The sequence below is a fragment of the Columba livia genome, chromosome 3, assembly GCF_036013475.1.
Source record: "Columba livia isolate bColLiv1 breed racing homer chromosome 3, bColLiv1.pat.W.v2, whole genome shotgun sequence".
Taxonomy (NCBI): Eukaryota; Metazoa; Chordata; class Aves; order Columbiformes; family Columbidae; genus Columba; species Columba livia.
In genome coordinates this window covers 65846204-65855906 of record NC_088604.1, presented here as the reverse complement: position 1 = coordinate 65855906, position 9703 = coordinate 65846204, and positions in this window count along the sequence as shown.

Sequence of the window (9703 nt, the reverse complement as noted above, 5' to 3'; positions counted from 1 at the left end):
AAGAAAGAGAAACTGGGGTTTCTCTAAGCTCTTGCACTGTTTATTTTGCCCCTAACTGCTGCGATTGGAAGGGGTGGGCAGATTTCTCAAAGCTGAGCACCTACAGGCCCCATGGGACCAAACTGGAGAGGATTTTAACCATGACTGAAAATGATGCTACAGGATTTTAGCACCAGAAGTGGAAAGGCTGTACTTCCATGCAGGACTCCCAGCAGACTTCTGGGGTGAATTCTGGCTCTGGAGGCCAGGAGCAGCTTCTCCATTCACTGACCCTTAGGATGGTCAGGATTTGCCCTATAAAACCGTAATTAACACAAAAGTGAATGAGAGTCTTCATTTACTGCCTACAGCAGGTTTATATGAAGCCTACCTCCCCTGGATCCCTGGCAATTTCTTCTGCAGTGTTTATATCAAAACATAAACCTCTTCTTGATGAAAGAGGTGAACACATATACTGCACACGAAAGCAATAAACAGAAATCTCCTTTTCTGAAGAAGTAGAGGAGAACCGGGCAGCACTGTGCAGCCTTTGTTTATGTTCTGAAAGGAGTCAAATTCAATGGAAAAATAAAATATATGTCCCAAAGGCTTCACAACTCCCTTTTCATTCAGTGTTACTGTACTGGCAAATTCTTTTATATAGCAATATTTTACTATCTTTTGACAACATTCTAGCTTTATTGTCATCAGTTGCTGGGTTTTATTGCACGACTGTATGTCTTTGGTATCTTAATCTGTAGTTAAGGCTGCTGATATACGTTTGAACAAAATAGGTCTAGAAATGGTCTACTTGCCTGGTGAAGCATGAGTCTTTTTTTATTTTTGTGTGTAATTGTCTACTAACAGTCACAGTATGACAGTACGGTATATTTTACTATTATCACTATGTCCTCTGTTTACTTGGAGTTGAATTATGGATTTTTCCCACTGGTTTTCTTGTTTTGAAGACCTACACTTCAACAAACAAACAAACAAAACAAAATAAAACACTAAATGTGATTCAGAGCAGTGCAAGTTTGCCAATTTTGCTGAAGCTGCTGATTCAACAAGGTCTTTCAGTATTTGTAAACTGAGGGGCATGCACACTGGGGCTATTTTTGAAACAGTACCACTAGTCACATGTTTAAAGTCACACTTGTGTTTAAGTACTTTGTGGAATCAGACCTTAAGGCTGTGAGCTAAGCTGAGATGATTCATTCAAGAGAAAAAGACCATATACGTGAAAAAATACTTGCACTTTCTGATAAGCCATCAAATAGCTGCTTTTATTAAAATTCCAAGCATGAGCTTCTCTTAGTTGACTATACCATTGTAAGTGAGGGACCACAAGCCTCAGTAATATCATTGATATGTGATTTTATAAAGGATTCAACACTATAAACAACAAGAATAAATAGTTGATGTTAATAAGGTACTTTGTTAGCTTCTGAAGGAAAATCTCACTAGCACAAAGCATTGCTGATCAATGTCTTTAGCTGACCTCAAGTGAGGAAACAATTCTGAAATTGTAGGTTCATGGTTTTCAGTAGTGCAGAAGGCCAAGCAGAAACTAGTGGTGCCAGACAGTTTGCTCCTAAGGCCATAAATTCTGTGAGCATAGTGTAGTGTTGGGTGTTAAGAGTTAAACATCTTGAAACCATCAGCAGCAGTTTGTCCATCAGCAGGTAAATTTTCCAGATGGTTTTTGGATGATCAATTACGTTGCTCCTAATTGCAAGTTCCTCCTCTATGTGTCTCCTTCCCTGCTGCTTCACTGTGAAGAAAGGTAAAGTCTTTAACCATTAAGCAGCTGGCACAACTTGTGTAAACAATTCTTAGCACTACATTGGAGAATATTTAGACAATTTGTAAGGTTCAAGTGGACATTTTACTTTCAGTATTTGTTTTTCTGGACATAATATCTCAGAATAAAAACAGGTAGTGCATTCTCAGCTCCTGATTCCATATGTTTTTTTTCATGAACGCCATTTACAACAGGCAGTTCTTCAAAACATTCTAGCTGCAGATGAATAACAACAATAAAAAAACAACAACAAAACAACAACAAAAAGTTCCATGTTTAAGTAACACTGCCTTCCTCTGCCAATTAAACCAAAGTCTCTAATGGCTGTAGTTTGGGGCTATTTTTCACAGATTTCTGTTAAAAACAAAAATGCAGAGGAATGCTTTCAGGGAGCTAGTGGGATTTTGCATTTCATTTATCTACTGTTTAAGGCAGCAGAACAATAAGATTGTATTTTTTTTTTTTACCACCATGTGTTCTGTACTTTTTTTACTTTTTAAAATCACGCTTCAGCAGATTTGCTTATAAATGAAGGAATGAGGTTTTTAGGTTATTTGGAACCTTGAATGTCTTCTTGTTGACATATTGAACTGTTCAAACCATTAGAAAGAAGATCCATTAGAAAGAATCTTCCCCTGGATACATATCACTACATTCAGTTTTCCCATACTCTCTTAAGACATGCGGTGGTCTTGTGCTTATACAGACAGTTTTGAGATCTCACATGCGTGGTTTATGGCAACTTCTGTGTAGACTCTTCAGGATATACAGACCCCTGTTGAGACTCTCCTGGGCATACAGACCCTTGTTAAAATACTAAGCAGCTGCTATTTCTAAAGACTAATGGTCTTATTTGTATGTTCTTAAATGAACTAAGCCACATTTGGTGCTAATCTCAGATGCTTCATGTTGGTCTTGTTCTTTGCCAAAGTCTGCTGAAACTTAGTCAAAGTTGGAAGTACTGACTGTGGCATTTGCTGTCACTGTGCACGTCTCTGTTTTTCAAATGGTGAAGGAAGGATATTTCATAGTAGTCTCTGTTGACACAGAAGAATGTTTTGTACAGGAAAACAGTGGACGAACTCTTACTGACTTCAACAGAAATAAAATTAGATTCAGCATTCTGCACTTCAAAAGGTAGTTATAGACAAATAAGCAAGTTATTAAGAGTTTATCATTTGAACTAAATGGGGCCTCTGAATCTTTTTGGAAACAGCCCTCTTTAGCTTTAATTTGCTAAAAATCTTGATGGATTTCCCACCTATTTGTCTTCTCAATACAACTTCTTAGTCTTCCAATAACCGGCTAATAGTTGATATTAAAAACTTCCAAATCTATTGAGATTTTTGTTTCATTTTGCAAGTGATGTATTTCTTTTGTGGCTTTAACTGTGCTACAGAGTTTGCACAAAGCAGGAGGTGGCAATAGTTACCTCAGTCTTCTTGGTGGTTTCAGCAGTGACTTGGCAGATCTTTTTTCGGAGGTTTATATAACTGACAGCATCTCTAACCAGACAGCTCTTATTCAGTCCTGATACTTTCAGCTTATCCAGAAGTCTGCAAAAGGACTGATCTGTTTTTATTTGTCCAAATATCTGGCTATTTACACACTTGTGGGAAGGAAAAAGCAAGAGAATGAGGCAGCCAGTGTGTCCCAGTGAGTCAGTCAAGGCAAGCAATACATATTTGATCTGAGGAGCTGGATGAACTTCTTTCAGTTTTTGAAATATTTTTTCCATACACAATAATAACCCTTTAAACTTGACTTATTCCTCATCCTTCAATATGACTCACAATTCCTTAAGCGCTTTACTTTTGAAACCTGCAGCTTGGAAAGATTTTAACAGCGTAACATCTCCGGCTTTTTGTGGGCTGGTGTTACGTTTATTACCCAGAGCTATGTGCCAGTTGTGTACTTGGGCTGATACAGACAATAGCCTAAGGTTAACCTGTGCCTCAAGGAGCTCTTCTTCTAACCAGACCAAGATAACCACCAAACTGCAAGCACCCGCCTAGCATTGTGGTGGAGAAATCATTTTCCTGAGCATGGAGGTGTCCAAAGAAGAAGGCAGGATTGTTTAGTTTTATTTAGCAATACACTGGAGCTGGTACTGGCCAACATTTTTGTGTTGTAGAAAAGGAGCAGAAAGCTCGAGAGGGCGGCACTTGCTGTGGGAGGGTGTTCTGGCTGCCAGGCACAGCGTGATGGAAGAATGGAGAAACTTTAGGGAAAGGAGCTGGCAGGCCCAACAAAGAGTAAAAAAAAAAAAAAGAGCATAAATAAAACATCAAATACTGCAGAGGAAGGTACTAATACACAACAGGGTATGCAGGCAGTTAGCCTGCAATGCCTACTTTTTGGCAACTTAAACTTCCGTGTCTCTCAATAGCCACCCTTTGTCTCCCAGATCCTAAGGGATGAGACAATACAAAAGTTAGTTCCCAGAAAGACACCAGTCAGGTATATTAGACTCGTGTATATAAAGAGTCAGGAAGACAGCTATTTGGATTACATTCCAAATTTCCGAAAATATGTGGAAAAAAATCATTCTACAGAGAAACAAGAATCAAAAGGAGAATATGCTTTTTAGTAAAGCAGATAATACAAATTAGATATTTGTCATGGCCTTTGGCCATTTGTCTATATTTGGTTCTTTCTCAAAGGTCATTTTGTCATACCGGGCTCAGCAATCCTGCGAAATATAATTAACTCTGTCATTTGATGTAAGACAGAACGTGGTCCAAGTTTATATGGAAAGATAATGGCTTTTGTATTTTTTTTAATCCCAAAATGCTTCAGCAGTATTGTCATAGACCAAAATCTGTGCTGCCAAATAAATACATAGACTTTCTCATGCTAGTGGAAACTGAGCAGCCAAATTCTCATGCAGCAAGTTGAGATGGACATCTATTTCACATGTATATTAAAGAAGAAGAAAGAAGACCCATGTATATCACAATGTCACACGTATTTTAGTGAAGAAAGAGGACTCTTGTTCATCTGTTTTATCACAACATTACAAACATGAAGACCATCTGCTGAAACCAATCCTTTTAGCAGAACAGTGACTTTATTTTTGTTACTGAAAGATATTTCAAAAGCATTATTGCAAAAGGCAATTTGAGGTCTTACTGACATTAATGAAAATCTGGTTTCAAAAGGAAAGAAAAAAATATAATGCTGACCTTATCAGGCAAAGCTAAGCAAAGGGAATATTTTCCTTCCACTGAATTACGCCATGCTACTGTATTTTAATTTGTCCTTGCATAGACTTTCATCCAAGGAACTCAAGAAAGTTCACAAATAACTGAGTCTTAGAGAGCAGTGAAAGTGATAAATATTGACTGATTTGGGCAGAGTCATTCAAAAATCAATAGTAAAGAAAGGCCCAGAACTCATTTTCTGGCTGCAGCAACAGCCATGCTGCTGATTCAGTAGCACATTTAAGCTCATGCCTGGCTTAAGCATGCAGGTTCATTTTGTGCATCTGAGCACTACTCAGGTGCTCAGAGCAGAGAACATACCCAAACACACTTCTGAATTGTGATTTAACTTTTTTTGCTAGGGAGCTTCTGACTTTTGTACCCATCCAGCCAACAAACCAAAAAGCTTCAGGCTCCAGCTTGCCTCAGCCAAACACAGCCACCACTGCAAGAGACTGAAGAGAGAAATTCATCTTTATTTCACAAGTGTGGCTGCAATTCACTGATGAATATAGGTGAGATGTTTCAAATTGTGATGTTGAAATGCATCTCAGCCCTAGCTCAAGCCTTATTTATTTGTGAGCACTGAAACAGCCCAGGCAGAAGCACTCAGTCTGTGTGGTTACACAGCAGAAGAGAAGATAAGCCCCAGTAGAAAGGTGGGGTGGACAGCTGGTGGGGGAACATGGTGGGGGAAACAGATTAAGTCAGTACAAGTCATCTGCCAGAGCCTCTGGTGGAGACTGGAAGCTTGGAAACTGGTGATAGCGTCAATCCCAGAAGTGCCCAGAACAAGGAGCTCTATAGGTTTCACACAGTTTAAAAAATCAATAAAAGATGGAATAGATAATGTTCTAGATTTCTAAGATCCTATACAACTCTTTTGTTTTAAACTTCAGTCTAAACCTTCAACTCGTGTTCTGTTGTTTTCAACAGAATGTTTCAACAGTGATGCATGCAACACAGTTCATTTAAATCAAAGACAGCAGTTAGCAGTGGCAGCTGTGAAGATTAGTTCTGTCTCTGTATGACATGTGGTTTATTTCCTTCTGTAACAAAGCATGGTGTCTGATCAGAGCATTTCCGAATTGCCATCGTCTGTCTCCCATGTGGCTTTTTATAGTGGTTGGTATTACAGTTGAGCTAATTTATAGAGACTACCCTCAACAGAGGCACAAATTTTCCTCTGCTGCACAAAATAACTTCAATGACTCTTTGCACCTTGATGTGAAGTTTACAACATAGAGCTGCATTTTCAAAAGTTCTTAGTTGTCTTTGTCTATATTTTCTTTTCAAACATCTTCCAAAAATCACTTTGGGTTTTTTTTAAGCAACATCTGGAATAAATTCAAGTAACTCTCTGCTGCTATGACCTTACAACACTACATTATGATACTAATAAAACACACTTAAAAACATTTTCTCTGTTTTCTGTTAAGCACTGTCTCTTTACAAGAACAAGCTAATTTCATGAAGACAAAGCAGGGCTTTGCATGTTGTGGAAGACTTATTTTAAAACTTATTTGGTTACATGCATCAATTTGCACCCTTTTCCGTCAACAAATATTGAAAAACATCATCAGCCAATTTGCCCCAGATTTGTAAGCCCTAGGGAACAAGATTTCAAGGGAAAGGGAAACAAAAAATAAATATAATGAAAGTAAGTAATATTACAGATTACACTGCGCCAGGTCTGTTTCCGCTCTGCTTCCAGATCTGCAAGTTGAGGGGAAAGTAAAGGAATCCTTTATTTAATAATTAGCTAAGTCTTAATTAGTTTCAGAAACCTAGGAAAGGGAGTAAACTAAAATCCTAGCTACAGATGAATATATGCGGACATTTTCTCTAAGGTTCCTAGCAAACAGGAGTAAGCATTGCAGGAAAAGATTCATTTGTGTGATGTAGGTAGAAGACACAGGAAAGCTTCCAAGCACTCAGTAAAGGACCCTCTCACATCCACAGTCATCATAGCTACAGGAATGTCATTGCTACTACTTCTGTACTAACAAACAGTGTTAGCAATACATTCTATTATGCCTCGAAAAGGCAGTTATGCTCACCTGGAAAAGACCTGCCTGCACCCTGCAGCAAGAAAGTCAGAACACACCCAACACACTGTATGAGGCACCAAAACACAGAAATAGAAGACAAGAGAAATGCGTTCATAACCTGAAGTCAGTGATAACAGAATATGTACTGATCTACTGCGGGGTCTGCCACATTCATATGAAGAGCACATCAACCAGGCTGGCTTGAGGAAGAGGAAGAGTAGTTCTCTCTTCACAACAGCTGGAAAGGAATAGCCAAGCTGACATGGCAGCTTAGTGAATTAAAGCTTTAGCCCATTAGACCCCGGTGGCACAGCCAGGTCAGCTGTTTTTACTGTCAAGTCAAATCATGCCCACATTACTCTGTTTCTGAGAAGGAAGAAATGTTTACATTTACTTATCTTTGCACCAAGAGGCAAAAATTCCCCTGAAAGCCATGAATGACTTTCTGAGTTTAGCAGCAAGAATGCCTAACTGTGAAGCCAAATGTGTTGCACAAATATGTTTATTCCTCTGCTTCCATCCTGATTCCATTTTGCATCATTCCCTGAGGGGGACAAAACTCTAAAGCTTGAAAGTAAAATTAGGGTCAGAGTCGTACACAGTCGTTCTCATATGGATCCAAGTTTCACAGCATGGAAATCCCAGGTGGTTTGAAAGAAAGCTGGAAATATTATGAGAACAGACTCTTTTCTGACTGTTGGTTGTGTTTGTTTTACCTCCCCAGGGAGAATGTAGATTCCCTAAGACACACTCTGCATTTAGACTCTCTACCAGGGAACCCTAGAGAGGAAATTCTAAATCATAGCTTTCTACACACTGTACTCGACAGCTGGGTCTTGGAAACCTGCAGAGTCTCTGCTATTCTCCTGCCTGAAACCAACAGGATTTCTACAAAGGATTTCATGGATTTCCCACTAAGAGACAACATCGATGTTTCTAATGTCAGTTACAATAGGGAAATCTTATTGTAAGCATTCTCTCTTGTTTCTCTTTCACAAACAGGAAAATAAAAAAAAGAACATTAAAAACCACAAAACAAACAAACAGACATCAACAAAACCAATCAAACAAAACTAAATGAACAAACAAAACCTCACATCATTACCACCTAGCTCATTTCAGGAAGAAGGAGCATACTGTCATTGACACAGGTTCATGTATACCTGACCAGACCAGGTGTAGATATGAAAATCTTTAGACAGATACCATTATTTCCTCCAGTGATATTCCATCCTCTATTTATGTTCTTTACTAAATACAATAAAAACTTGGTAATATTTTAGGTTGACACCTTCTATTCAGCAGTTTTAAAGAAACATTTTTTTTCCTGTTTTTCAAGGGACTTTGAGTAAATAAAAAAGAAAATTCTAATTAATTTAGAAGTTGCCTGACGTGTCATCTCAGCTTTCAGCATCTCAAGAGAAAAGACTCAGTGTTCACTGGCAACCTCAACAAACTCTGCCCTGTCATCTGTTTTGTGATGTGATTTGATCTTTGAAAACTCATATTTCTAGGTAGCATATTTACCTGCTATTCTTCACAAGCTGTGTATACCAAGAGGCCCTGCCTTTCCTCTAGGATTGTGCAATAGTTCAAAGTACTTATGTGAAAACAGGAGCAAGACCTTCCGCATCTGCTGAAGAGTATTCAAATGATAACTACAGACATCAGGCAATATCACCTGTTTTAAAGGTAAGGCAAGCTTAGTCTCAGCTGGAGATGAGAGATTGCAAAGGTAAAAGTTGGAAATAAAATTGAAGATTTCAGGGCACAAGTTGCTTTACCTGAGCCCATTGCCACCCCCTTGCACAAGCTGAAGGTTGGCATTTGGAGCTGGGCTGTTGCTCTGGACATCTCTGGTGTTCTTCTGAAGCACCTGGACCTTCACAGCATGACCTGATACAGCTGAGCATCCTGTGGAGCCACAGGAGCTTTCCGTGGATCACCACACAGTATGTGCATCCTCAGTGAGATGTAGGCTGGGGTTTTACCTGGCAGCTCTTGCCACATGATGATCTGTATTTCTTCTTGTGGGAAAGAAAGGTCTGTGGGTCCTATTTGTGGCATAAATCTCTTTTATTTTAGCACAGGTGAAAAGCTGAATGAAGATAAGCTGTGTTTAGGAACACTAATATAACATGAAGATCCGTCAGTGAAAACATACAGGAGTCAACTTTTACTGAGACTAGTTTGAAGTTAGTGAATAGATCAAAGCAGTTAAAACAAAAATAATGACTTAAAAAAACTAACGATAGAGAATAAGAACATGTAAAAAAAAAAAGCAAAACAGAAACACAAACAAACAAAACAAAACAAACCCCACACCTGCCTGAACTTGAGAGTGGTAAGGGAATTTATCCACAATGAAACATTATTTCCTGAAACATGTTTACCTGAAAATTGCTTTGGGGTTGGGAGCACAAAGTAATTAGCTGAAAAATGACTATATGGGCGAGGTTAGCTGATCTGTTTGTCTAGCCAGCCTTTTAGGGCCAATGCAATGGAAGCAGAGGAAAGGAAAGGAAAGGAGGGCACTGCAGGTAAAAGAAAGGAGCAAAGGGCACATTTTTTTATTTGCCAGAGTCAATAATAACACTCCGTAAAGATACAGTGCTTAAATTACTAGAGCTGGTCAAGGATCTCTCACTGTTATGCCTTTCCAACAG